Raw genomic sequence first — 12869 nt, 5'->3', positions numbered from 1 at the left:
ACTAGAGGGAGAAGGGGAAAGGAGTTTTAAACAGCTGAAGGTCATGAGCATCTAAGGGTGGCTCTAAGGAAACCTGCCTTTAGTAGATGGTTATTTTAATTTGGGAACAAGTCTTACATTCATTCCTAATCGATTTGGAGAGGATCACCTTCCCTTCCTCCATGCTCCCTCCCTCTTCTTTCACTCCTCTCCCCTCCAGTCTCTGGGGGAGAGAGATATTTGTCAGAAGGATGCTTCTGTCTCAAGGAATCCCTTGTAATTTTCAAAACTTGCCTGGCCTTCCACCCTTTGCTGCAGTCCTGCTACCCCTTCAGCTAGGAAAGAAGCTGGCCCCAAGTGATGAAAAGAATGAAGGGCTGCCAAGAATTATTGATGTCTGCGCTGACCAGCCAATCCAAAGTGTGGCCCTCCCCCATCATTCTCCAACACAACACTTACTATCCTCTGAAACTATCTTATTGATTTCTTCGCAGTTGTTTAATTAACCAAATAGGATACAAGCTCCATGCAAATAGGGACACAGTCTGTCTTATTCACCACTTCTTCTTTAGTGAAGAATATGTATGTTCTTTATCTTATTTGTATTCTCATTATAAAATAAATGCTTGAGGAGTATTCAGTGAATCTATACAGATATTTTTCTATGTTGAGTTCTTTCAGTTTGCGAACAGTAGAGACGTACTGGGGTTACCTCAGTGAGTGGGTGTTTATAAGGTACACACAAGCAGGCGAGCGCTCAGGAAGCTCCACTGGGAAAAGGAGCATGGATCTCACTATTGAGGATCCATTTGGAGCTTTATAACCTGATAGCCCCTCTGAGGACACAGCATCTATCTGCTCACTTCTGCTCAGACCAGGCAGCCTTCCCTCTCTGCTCCAGGGCTCTGCCATGTCAGTGAAACAGGTCCCCTGGCTCACCAGTTCCCCTGTTCTGGACTCCCCAGCGTCAACAACCCTCTGTGAGTTCTGAAGTCAAACTCCTCCAGAAAGGAGGAGTGAATGATTTGCCTAATCACTACACAGTATAAGGAACCCCTCTGGGGAAAAACTGCCTTGAAACCAGCACTCAGAGGTTCCTTACCAGGGGAGCCCATCAGAAGCAACTGTACAGCTTTTTCAAAATACACTTCCAGGGGACCCGCTGATATGGAATAAATTAAAATCTCCATCTGATATTGAATTGGACATCTGATATTTTGAAAAGTCTCTCCAGGTAATCCTGTTGCGTCCCTCTGGACCACAGCCAGTGCCACTGCTGATTGCCTTTGGGCCACGAGCTCACCTCTAGTCCAGTCAGCTATGCCCAGGAAGTGAGTGTACCAGAGTTCCTGGCACAGAGGGCAGGGAGTGAGCATGGCACCCACTCCGAACTCCCTAGCTTCCTTTCAGATACCCGGTCTACCTTTCCATTTATCTGTCCATCTTCCCTCCTGTCTACCTATATATTTATCTTCCTAGGTATGATTTTTTAGATATTGGGTCTTGATTCTAATATCCTTCTCCTTTTCCTTCAGAAACACTTATAAGGATTGATTAAGAAGACAAATGACAGCAGTTCTAAAAACTGGAAACAGAACAGTTGTGGTTATAGAGAACAGAGCACGTAACTCTAGATTCCGTTTCAGAATTAGAATTTAGCTTCTTAAAATAATAATCCTTTATTCCATAGTCTTTCCCATTCACAGTCCTTCCAAGGTGGGGATACCTAGAAAGGAATTTACTCTTCTGGGTCACATGAGGGCAGCCCACTGAATTACTTATGAAATATAACTGCTGCTTATTTCCTTTATAACAACAATGACAACAAACAGAGGTGAAGGAGGAGGAGGAGAAGGAAGACAACATCAAGCCTGGATCAACTTCCATGGCTGACATCAGGAGGCCCTTGGGAAAGAATGGGCTATAGCAAAAAGTGAGGAAGACTCGGCGATAATTTAGTCAATATAATGTGTACTGAGCTCCAATTTGTATGGTGTATAAAAGAAATAGAAGATACAGCCCTGCCTTCACTGAGCTGACAACCCAATAAGAGAGACACATGGAAAGGAGCTACAATATTAAATAGGGTAATGTATGTAAAGAACCTAAGACTACTGTATGATCTCAAAAGATGCTAGTTCCCTTTCGTCTGAAACAAAGAAGCTGGTTAAACAATAGCTGTGTGTATCAGACTTACCTAACTTCCCTTCCAATTTCCTCCTCCCTTGCCTGCCTCTCCTTGATTTTCCAAGCTCCCTTGCAGTTAAGGTGACCATATGACACAGGAGAAATCTGCTGGCATTGCCTCTACCCTTTTGTACTGGGTTGAATGGTATCCCCCGATAATCAATGTCTACCATAACTACAACCTTATTTGGAAAACGGGTCTTTGCAGATGTAATCAAGTTAAGATGAGGTCTTACTGATTTAGGATAGGTCCTAAATCTAATATGACTGATGTCCTTATAAGAAGATGGAAATCTGGACACACAGTTGCAGACACACAGGGGAGAAGGCCATTTGAAGATGGAGGCAGAGCTTGGAGTGATGTATCTACAAGCCAAGGAAAACCAAGGATTTCTGGCAACCCCAGAAGCTGGAAGAAGCAAGGAAGGATTCTTCCCTAGAGCCTTCAGGGGGAGGACGGCCCTGCCCACACCTTAATTTTGGACTTCCAGCCTCCAGAACTGGGAGAGGATAAATTTCTATTGTTTTAAGCCACCCAGTTTGTGGTACTTTGTTACATTGGCTCTAGAAAACTTCTTTCTTCTTCCTAGAAAGAGGATATGATTCCTTGAGGAACAGCAGACATCTTATGAGCATAAGGACAGAAGCCATATGCTAAATAAGGCTGGTAGACCAGAAAGACAGTAAACCTGTCTCCTTGGGGCAAGTTCCCCAGACTCGAGATAAATAAATCCTAGATGATTCCGTTGTCACTGAGGATTTCCATTAAGGGAGGTACATTTCTTTTTTTTTTAATTTAGTTTTAACATCTTTATTAGAGTATAATTGCTTTACAATGGTGTGTTAGTTTCTGCTTTATAACAAAGTGAATCAGTTATACATATACATATGTTCCCATATCTCTTCCCGCTTGCGTCTCCCTCCCTCCCACCCTCCCTATCCCACCCCTCTAGGGGGTCACAGAGCACCGAGCTGATCTCCCTGTGCTATGCAGCTGCTTCCCACTAGCTATCTACCTTACGTTTGGTAGTGTATATATGTCCATGCCTCTCTCTCGCTTTGTCACAGCCTACCCTTCCCCCTCCCCATATCCTCAAGTCTGTTCTCTAGTAGGTCTGTGTCTTTATTCCTGTTTTACCCCTAGGTTCTTCATGACATTTTTTTCCCCTTAAATTCCATATATACGTGTTAGCATACGGTATTTGTCTCTCTCTTTCTGACATACTTCACTCTGTATGACAGACTCTAGGTCTATCCACCTCATTACAAATAGCTCAATTTCGTTTCTTTTTATGGCTGAGTAATATTCCGTTGTGTATATGTGCCACATCTTCTTTATCCATTCATCCAATGATGGACACTTAGGTTGTTTCTATCTCCAGGCTATTGTAAATAGAGCTGCAATGAACATTTTGGTACATGACTCTTTTTGAATTATGGTCTTCTCAGGGTATATGCCCAGTAGTGGGATTGCTGGGTCATATGGTAGTTCTATTTGTAGTTTTTTAAGGAACCTCCATACTGTTCTCCATAGTGGCTGTATCAATTTACATTCCCACCAACAGTGCAAGAGGGTTCCCTTTTCTCCACACCCTCTCCAGCATTTATTGTTTCTAGATTTTTTGATGATGGCCATTCTGACTGGTGTGAGATGGTATCTCATTGTAGTTTTGATTTGCATTTGTCTAATTATTAGTGATGTTGAGCATTCTTTCATGTGTTTGTTGGCAGTCTGTATGTGTTCTTTGGAGAAATGTCTATTTAGGTCTTCTGCCCATTTTTGGATTGGGTTGTTTGTTATTAAGCTGCATGAGCTGCTTATAAATTTTGGAGATTAATCCTTTGTCAGTTGCTTCATTTGCAGATATTTTCTCCCATTCTGAGGGTTGTCTTTTGGTCTTGTTTGTGGTTTCCTTTGCTGTGCAAAAGCTTTGAAGTTTCATTAGGTCGCATTTGTTTATTTTTGATTTTATTTCCATTTCTCTAGGAGGTGGGTCAAAAAGGATCTTGCTGTGATTTATGTCATAGAGTGTCCTGCCTATGTTTTCCTCTAAGAGTTTGATAGTTTCTGGCCTTACATTTAGGTCTTTAATCCATTTTGAGCTTATTTTTGTGTATGGTGTTAGGGAGTGATCTAATCTCATACTTTTACATGTAGCTGTCCAGTTTTCCCAGCACCACTTATTGAAGGGGCTGTCCTTTCTCCACTGTACATTCCTGCCTAAGGGAGGTACATTTCTGACTAAGGCACTATGGTCAAGAGGAACCGACATAAGAGTAACTTGAGTTGACGTCTCAGCCATGTTGTTCTGTAGATGGGTGGCCCTGGGCAAGTTGTAAAAAATTCTTGAACTTCATTTTATTCCTCTGTAAAATAGAAACAATAATATGTACCTGGGTTTTAAGTGAGATATTTTATGAGAAAGCCAGGGGTCATCAGCAGGGCAGGGGAAGCTAATACAAATTTCCTAGACTGTGGAATCTCCCAAGGTGCCTGGATCCTGTCTGTTGCCTATCAATACAAACACTACATGGAGACCATTCCCCGCCCCCATGCTTGCTGGCGAGGACTCCCCCCTACTTTTTAGTAGGAAGCAGCTCTTGACAGCCCTGGTAAAATATAAAGAAAGTATCTTGTAAAATATAAAGAACCATACCAACATTGAGGATTATTTAAGTACAAATTAAATCGCTCCATCACATAACTTATATGAGAAGTATTACTGGGATGAAGGGCTCCAGATGCCCTCATCCAACAGTAGAGAGCAGAGATGATTTTTTTTCAAGTTCTATCTGGGGTAGAGTCCTACCCCACAAACTTCTTGAACCATGCCTTTCTTGCCCAAAGTATGTCCTTCCCATCCCAGAACCTTCCTTTTAGTTATGAGCAAATACAAGACAGGAGCTAACAGCATGTGTTGTCGACACTTCCTAGTCAGAAAGCAGCAGATAGATAAGAATGAAAACTTGTTCCAAAGGCCCACAGGCCCTGATGTAATTGAACGGCAAATTCAAGGGAGACCACAGAAGCCCACCGCTACTCCCTGGACATCCGAGGTGGAAGCTGGGCTTTCTCAGAAGGACACATGAAAGAGACTCTATCTCACCCCACCTCCCACTCGGCAGAAGGGCCTCTCCATGAACAACCTCAATTTTCTAAAGGGCTGGAGCTTCCCAAGGTTCAGAGCATCGAGACGCAGGTCCAGGTGGGCCCTGTGTCCCAGCTCCATTAGTGCCTCGTTCCTCGCAGAATTCAATCAAATCACCTGTTTGCAGATTCGAGTCTCCACAGTGGCCAGCCCTGGTCTGTCTTTTCCACTTCCTGCCACCCTCTCACACCCTCTCACCACTCTGGAGCTAAGTGAATACGGTTTTCCAAATATAGTTTTGCAGCCAGTGTGTTAGGCCTTCTAATGAGCCACAGTAATTGCTTCTGCTATTTTCCAAAATGGAAATCAACCTCGGAAGAGCAGCTGGGTTGTTGCAATGTTCTCCTCCCTCCGATTACATCCCCCTCCCTACAAGTCAGTCAGGCTGCAGCCTTGACTGCTTCATCTGTGAGCGGGGCCTGTGGGACCCGCAGGAGGAATGTGCTGATGGCAGCACAGGCAGGGAGACGGAAAAAGCGAGCTATTGTGTCTTTATTGCATTTGAGGGAGTGTGGAAGGAGGAGGTGGGAGGGAAGGATCTGCTTTTACTTTTGATTTCTAAGATATTCTCTTACGTGTTGTGCTTTTCGATGTATCTGAAAAGATAACCAGGTTTTTAGATGACAGAGCAAAGATGTTTCCGCCCTCCTTCTTTTTTTCAAGAACTGCTCCGAAACAGCACAGAGAACAAGAAACAGAAACACAAGCCCCGTATTCGTTAAGGGCAGGAGACATCTGGAATCTGGAACCACAATATATGGAGACGAGAAACAGATGGAGGAACGGTAAGGTGCTTCGTAGATAGAGGTACGGAAAGTTAAACCTGAACGCCCAAGGGGGTCACCATTGCAAATCAAGCTGATTCACTCTGCAGAACACGGGGCTTCCCGGGCCCACGAACGGCAGTGGCCAGGAGTGAGCGTGGCCCTGCAGACAGTCCCTGCGGGAGAAAGGTCATAATACCAGCTGCCATTTGTAATGTGCTTATTGGGGCCTGGCTCTTTACAAACATTCTCTCCTGCGGTCCTCACAACAGCAAAACATATTATTGTCCCCATCTTGTAGATGCAAACACTGAAGCTCAGAAGGATAAAATCATTTGTCCCAGACAACAGAGAAAAAGATACTAAACCAATGGAGGCTTAATTCCAAAGCCTTACCATCAGAACCCCACCTCTCCATGTGAAACTGAGGCAGGGGTCCCAGCTGTAGCTATGTTGACTATGTGGCCAGGCTGTCGTATGGCTGGTGGGGTTGCGAGCAGGCACTGGGCAGGGCCGCTGCTGTCTGACGTCCGGCCCTACTGCATGGCTCGGCCATTTTGCTGAAGCTACCCTGTCGTTTTGAAAATTCCTATAGAAATGGAAGTGTCCCCACCTCCCCTTCAACAGGATCTGATCTGGAGGGACCCTCCTCCTGGAATGGGGGTTAGACCTAGAAAGTGAGTTCCTCGAGGCCCACAGTAGCCAAGGGTCCACCAGACACACTGTTCTGGGTCCTGAGGGGGAGGGCGGGCTAATCCCTTCCTGCGCCCTCCTGTTTGCTGCAGCCCTGCTGCCTCTCCTGTGCCACCCAGAACAGGTGCCCATCCCACTGCAGCTTCCCGCCCCTCCCCTCTACCATCGGGTCCACTGGTCGCCAAGCACACACACGTCTGGGTGAATCTCGGTCATGAGGAAACCAAGCATCCCATGTCGAAACCTTTAAAATAAAGTCTGCAGACACGTGATGAGAGTCTACTCTGCTAAGTGGTCACTGTGTAGGCACTTCTGAGGTGAGAAAGACAAAGGGCATGGCGTCTGCTCTCAAGAATCCATAACCAGCTGGAGCTTCTAGCATCAGACCCAGAAAAGGGCACTGAAAATACCGGGCTGCGTGTGGTCAGGAGCAGGTGGAGAGGTTCTCAGTGTTAGGGAAGTTGTTCTCATCGTCTGTTGTCTCTGGCTCTCCCATTACGTTGTGAACCCTTCGAAGGGAGGTGGTTTTTCTTTCCCCCAGGCCATAGCAGTGTGTGGGTGAGCATTTGTTCAGTAAGCATGTTTTGAATGAATGGAGGAAGGAAGGGACGGAGGGAGGGAGGGATCCATATGTTCAGAGGAAGGAGTGCTGCACAGACCTGGAGTATCAGGGAGGGTGTCAATGAGGACGTGCGTCTGCAGCCAGGCAGAAGGTTTGTCATCCAGTGACTCCACGTTACCAATGGAAACTTCCAAAGGACAAGACAGTCCCAGAAAGAGACTGACTTGAGAGTAAGCCCGAAAAGCAGGCTTGTGGCAGTGAACTCTGGGGAGACTGATGGAGACAAATGGATGTCATGGGGACACCAAAACAGAGCCTTTCCAGGAAGCAAGTAAAAAGTCAGCTGTAAGTAAAAGAAGTATCTAGAAACAGATATATGTTCTGACCTAGATGTTGCCACTGACTCTAAATTCCTATCTTGCAAAGACAAGGCAACTTTTATAATGCATTTATTTTTACTCCTGCCAGACAGCCTGCTCATACACCAGGCGGCTGCAACAGTCTGTACCTACAATCAAAGGCTATTCAAAAAAGTGTGAAATTCTTTTTTTTTAAACATCTTTATTGGAGTATAATTGCTTTACAATGGTGTGTTAGTTTCTGCTTTATAACAAAGTGTATCAGTTATACATATACATATGTTCCCATATCTCTTGCGTCTCCCTCCCTCCCACCCTCCCTATCCCACCCCTCTAGGTGGTCACACAGCACCGAGAGCTGATGTCCCTGTGCTATGCGGCTGCTTCCCACTAGCTATCTATTTTACGTTTGGTAGTGTATATATGTCATGCTGCTCTCTCACGTCGTCCCAGCTTACCCTTCCCCCTCCCCGTGTCCTCAAGTCCATTCTCTAGTAGAAATTCTTGCTGGCATCGAATGACTCAGAGTCATGGGTTCCTATTTGCCACTTATGATGACATCCAGGAATCAGAACCAGTACAAACTAACTTCTGCCCATGCTACTAACAGATAAATTGAATCGATGGTTATCCCTTCATTCAAAAAACATTTACGAGCATGTACCGTACGGTTCGTCAAAGTCCTAGGCGGCAAACTGAGCACTGGAGATTGAACGGGGGGGTACACAGACAGGGTTTCTGCTCCGTGGACTCCGGATCTGGTATCTGCACAGATGTTCACTTCCTTTCCTAGCTGATGCTGCTTCCAAGCCCTGGGTCAGGAAACTACAACCTGGAGGTCAAATTCAGCTCACCACTTGTTTTTGTACAGCCCTCTCAAGCTAAGAATTTTTTTCCCCTTTTTTAAGTGGTTGGAAAAAGCCAAAAGAAAAATAATATTTTGTGACACATGAAAATGACATGAAATTTAAATTTCAGTGTCCATAACCAGTTTTCTTGGAACGCGGCCACGCTGGCTGGTTTATGTGCTGTCTACGGCTGCGTTCGTGCTACAGCAGAGTCATTGCCACAGAGCGTATGGCCACAAAGCTGAAAGGTTTTACTATTTGATTTTCTATAGAAAAAGTTTTCTGACCCCTGTTCTAAGCAAACTTTCTCAAAACGCACTCCATAAAACATTACTTCTGAGGATATTAATGTGTTAGATTTTTTTAAAAAAGATTTCCATTGTCAATATATTAAAAGTTTCTCTACTCAACATTTTCTCTAATCTGGAGTGTGCCAAATACACCCTCTAAGAGAGGATGTGGAGGTCTCCAGACCTGTTCATACATTTGTTTACTTCCAGGGAATCTCATAATACAGGCGGTTGTGCACGGCACTCTTTGGGAAATACTTATCTAAACAGAGTTCTTACTCACAGGCTTTCTTTGTGCTATTTCTGACACCAGTTGCCAAAAACCAAAGCAGTGTCATTGCTAGAGAAGTAAGACTTTTCCTACCCAGATCTGAAGCCCCTTCCTCTTACACATAGCCTGATTGTTCTGAAGCCTCCCAGTTTGATTCCAGCTACAGAATTAAGTAGTTAATCTCTACCTATCACACTTAGAGTTTCCATATGCTTCCCAAAATGAAAACTTGTGGGGAAGATCCCAATCCCCTAGCTGTCGGTTATCTTGCCGACAAGCTGCTCTTGATTTATTCTGTAACCACACACTGATTCATCCACATACGTGTGCATAAAGGGTCTCAGGAAGAGCCCAGGGTGGGTCAGCTGGGGCTCCAGCACTCTGGGACACATCTGGAGAACTGAAGGTTATCTGCACAGGGGCTGAGAAGCCTCCTGGGAGAGCATTAAGGGAGAAATAAGCCAGGCATAATGACTTTGACTCAGTAAGAACATCTTCATCCTTCTAGGGGAGGGCAGTTCTGAGGATCGTGTGATCTCTGTCCCATAGATGCATCCCCTGCTTCGATACCCGCCTGCTTGAGTCCTGTGAAGAGGTGGCAATGCGGAAAGGGTGTAAATAGAAACTGAAAGAGGTGTTTCTTGAAATTCATAAAATCTTGAGGCCTGAGTGACACTGCTTCGAAACTGAAGAAGGCATGCTTCCCGCCATGCCGCGAGGCGTTGGTCTGGTAAGTGCTCACGGCACTGGGGATGCTGCTGCCCAGGAGAGAGGGCCAAGCAGTAGCACAGCCTCCTGGGGGCGCTGTGGTCACTGGAGAAACCGCAGAGCCCCACTTGCTCCTCAGAACAGTGATAGATGGTGTGGAACCACCAGCCAGCAAGAGACAACCTTGCCTGGTGGAGCAGTGGATGTGATGGCCACCGGCAGGTGTTCTGGTGTCCAGGGCAGAGGAAGCCTCTGCTCTTCCAGTGGAGTAGCAGCAGAAGGGCAGCTGCATCTCCTAGAGCACAAATGAGACTATCTACTCTCCCTCCCAGGAGGGTGGGTACCAGGAATACTTGGGGCTAGTGGGCACGGGGCTGCCATTCTGTGTCAGGTTCATGACCAGTGAGCTTGCGACCTTTGATCTCACTTCTAGTCTCAGAAGGTGCATGGGGGAAATTTGGATTTCTTCTATCCACTAACAGAAACACACATAATCTCACACACTTGCATGTATTCCTATCAAGACATGTGCTATGAGTGTAAAGGCTCACAGGTACCCAAGCTGTGCTTGTATATGAAACCGTACATTGTTAAAATGAGGTGAGAGTGGGTGAGTTAGGTGGAGGGTTTGAGCGGATGAGTCTTGGGGTTGGGGGTCTCGCCATCCCTGCTTCATCCAGAGAGCTCTGCTTTTATCTGTTCTATGCGCTGTGCTTCTACCTAAAGATTTCTTTTAAGAAAGGTTTTCGTGGCAAAACAAAGAGCTGTGAAAAACCCACTTGATATAATCCAACACTATTATTTTATAAATGAGGAAATGGGGACACAGAGGGGTTAAATGACTCACCTGAGTTCATGAAGACAAAAGTAGTGGATTAAGGGCTCAAGTCCCATGTTTTTGTTTTGTTTTGTTTTCCTATTACACCTTGCAGAGAAAGAAGGAATATACACTGAAACAATGAAGTCTGGGTATTTTACAGAACTTCATGTGTTTCATAGTTTTAGTGGTCAGAGGTTTGAGAACCGGCTTATTAGATCTTTTAATTTTCCTAGCTATGATTTTATAGCAAGAAAAATATTAGCTATGGGGGCAAAAATGTAGATTAAATTCATACAATTATGTATCAAATGACCACAGTTAATACAATTTTCAATTCAACTCTAAAGTTGAATTAAAGTCTACTTAGACATGTTGTACTAATCAGAAATACACAACAAAATGAGGTCATTGTGTTTTAGAAAGAGCCTTGAAAAACAACGGCCCAGTTTTCTAAGCACAGAAGGAGACAAAAAAGATGACAAGAAAGTTGGCGAAGAAGTTCATGAGTAAATGTAAAGAGAATAGAATTATTCACTCTGCAGAAGAAAAGGCAAAAGAAGCTAACTGTTTCCTGGGGCATAAAGTATCTCCTAACTGAACTGTGCTCCTATTTTCTCATCCACAAGGACAGAGTAAGAGTGAACCTTTAGAAAGACCGTGGGAGCTTCAAGGTGGTATAGAGTCTGAAGAGTAGCTTTGAGGTTCTCCAGGCCATGCAGAGCTATAAGGATGGACGTTTAGTGATCATTCCAGGGAAGAAATGATAGCTGGATGACTCATGGTCTCTGTTATTATTTCAGAAAATATCAAGTATCACCATATGGTGGAGGCTAAAGGTAATTCATCCAGGAGGCGTAGGGGTGGGAAGCAGGAGGCCGAGGCACCACTTTCCATCCGTACACTGAGACGGTTACTTGGAGTGCCGACCCACTCTGCACGCTGCCTCCGCAACCAGCTCTGAGTGCCCTTTGTACCCTACCCTGCCCCTCCTGCTGTCAATTAGAGATTCCCAGCTGCCTGCTGGTGCCATGGCTGAAGTTTACAGATGAGCGTTGGAAATAAGGCAAAACACTTTCTTGGAAACTTAGGTTGCATCTAATGTCCTCATTTCTTAATACGCTGTCATAAACTTCTGAAACATGATCGAGTTCTGGACACAAATGACTATCACACATCCCTCCCTGTGTCACCATTTTCCCTTTCTTACCAGAGAAGGCATTTGAAGCTGGTAGAATGGGACATATACACAGCTGGGAACTGGATGCAGGCACATCTTCCCAGAGGGGGTTGTCATAAAACATATGCTCACATGAAAAGAGACAGAGATGGTACTTATAGGAATTGCTAGCCTAACCCTTAGGACCTCGGCAGTGCCCACCTCCAGAGAACAGGACACCATGGACTGTCCGATTGTGCATCTTTCAAGTTCCCTTGTTTTCAGACTCCAGATGTCATGTTGCTATATTGTATCTATATCTAACCTTGCAGCCCCAGGGCCCAGTGATGGTAGATATTTGTAATGGAAAAAAAAAAAAAAGATTCAGAAATACAGTGATTGTTCACTTCAGTTTTAATGGACCCAGAAGATGTATTGGAATCCTATGGAATGAAAGGATTATTTGTGACTGACGAAAGCTTTTTGTTCAGTTAACCCCAAGTCATCAGCATAATTAGAAAGTGAAATCCAAGATTTCAGAAAGGTGTATTTGCAAGTTGTTAATTATGAAAGCAACCAAAAGCCAACTCAACAATAAACCTCCAACTGACTAGCTTGCCTGATGCCCTGAGATTCTTGGATGATTTGGTGTCAAGTGCCCCTTTCACGTTCAGGAAGGAGGAAATGAGCAGCTGAGACTCTGTCTTCCAAGGACAGACCCTGACTAATTCTCTCATTGTTCCTGCCTTTCTCAGTCTGGGCAAAGCTGTAAGCTGGAAAACTCAGCTTCAGATGGTGAGGCACTCTCTTGCAAATTCCAAGGATTTAGCGGGAGTGGGTATTAATAATTTGCAATGTCTGGTGGTGACTCAGGTCTCTGCAGACCGGCTGTTTAATTTGCAGCCAAGCCCCATTTCTCTGCCTGTGGCCCTGGTCCCACATGTCCCTTCCAGGATTCTGTATTTCACATGAGTCTTTGAGGCTGTAGACATGGCTCTGTCTTCACGCCTCTGGAAGTATGAGACACCCAGGAGGCAGCGCAGGCCCCTTTGAGTGTAAGTTGAATCAGCCTGCTTTGATTTG

The 12869-nt window shown here is 44.9% G+C and overlaps 2 long non-coding RNA genes across 5 annotated transcripts in view; one reads left to right on the top strand and one right to left on the bottom strand.

Moving 5' to 3' along the window:
- The window catches only part of LOC149748135 (uncharacterized), a 293792-nt gene extending 285818 nt beyond the window's left edge, over positions 1-7974 (top strand). The window contains exon 5 of the long non-coding RNA XR_016394546.1: positions 5979-7974. This is a non-coding gene — a long non-coding RNA (uncharacterized LOC149748135). The remainder of the gene's footprint in view (positions 1-5978) is intronic.
- LOC111181380 (uncharacterized) overlaps positions 1-12869 on the bottom strand; it is a 220894-nt gene that overhangs the window by 52930 nt on the left and 155095 nt on the right. The gene's annotated exons all lie outside the window — the stretch shown is intronic.

The sequence above is a fragment of the Delphinapterus leucas genome, chromosome 10 (assembly GCF_059928025.1).
Source record: "Delphinapterus leucas isolate spDelLeu-1000000601 "Yukka" chromosome 10, BTC_Dleu_Yukka2, whole genome shotgun sequence".
In the NCBI taxonomy this organism is placed as follows: Eukaryota; Metazoa; Chordata; class Mammalia; order Artiodactyla; family Monodontidae; genus Delphinapterus; species Delphinapterus leucas.
Note: the sequence above shows the minus strand (reverse complement) of the source record. Positions and strands in the feature narration are given on the sequence as shown.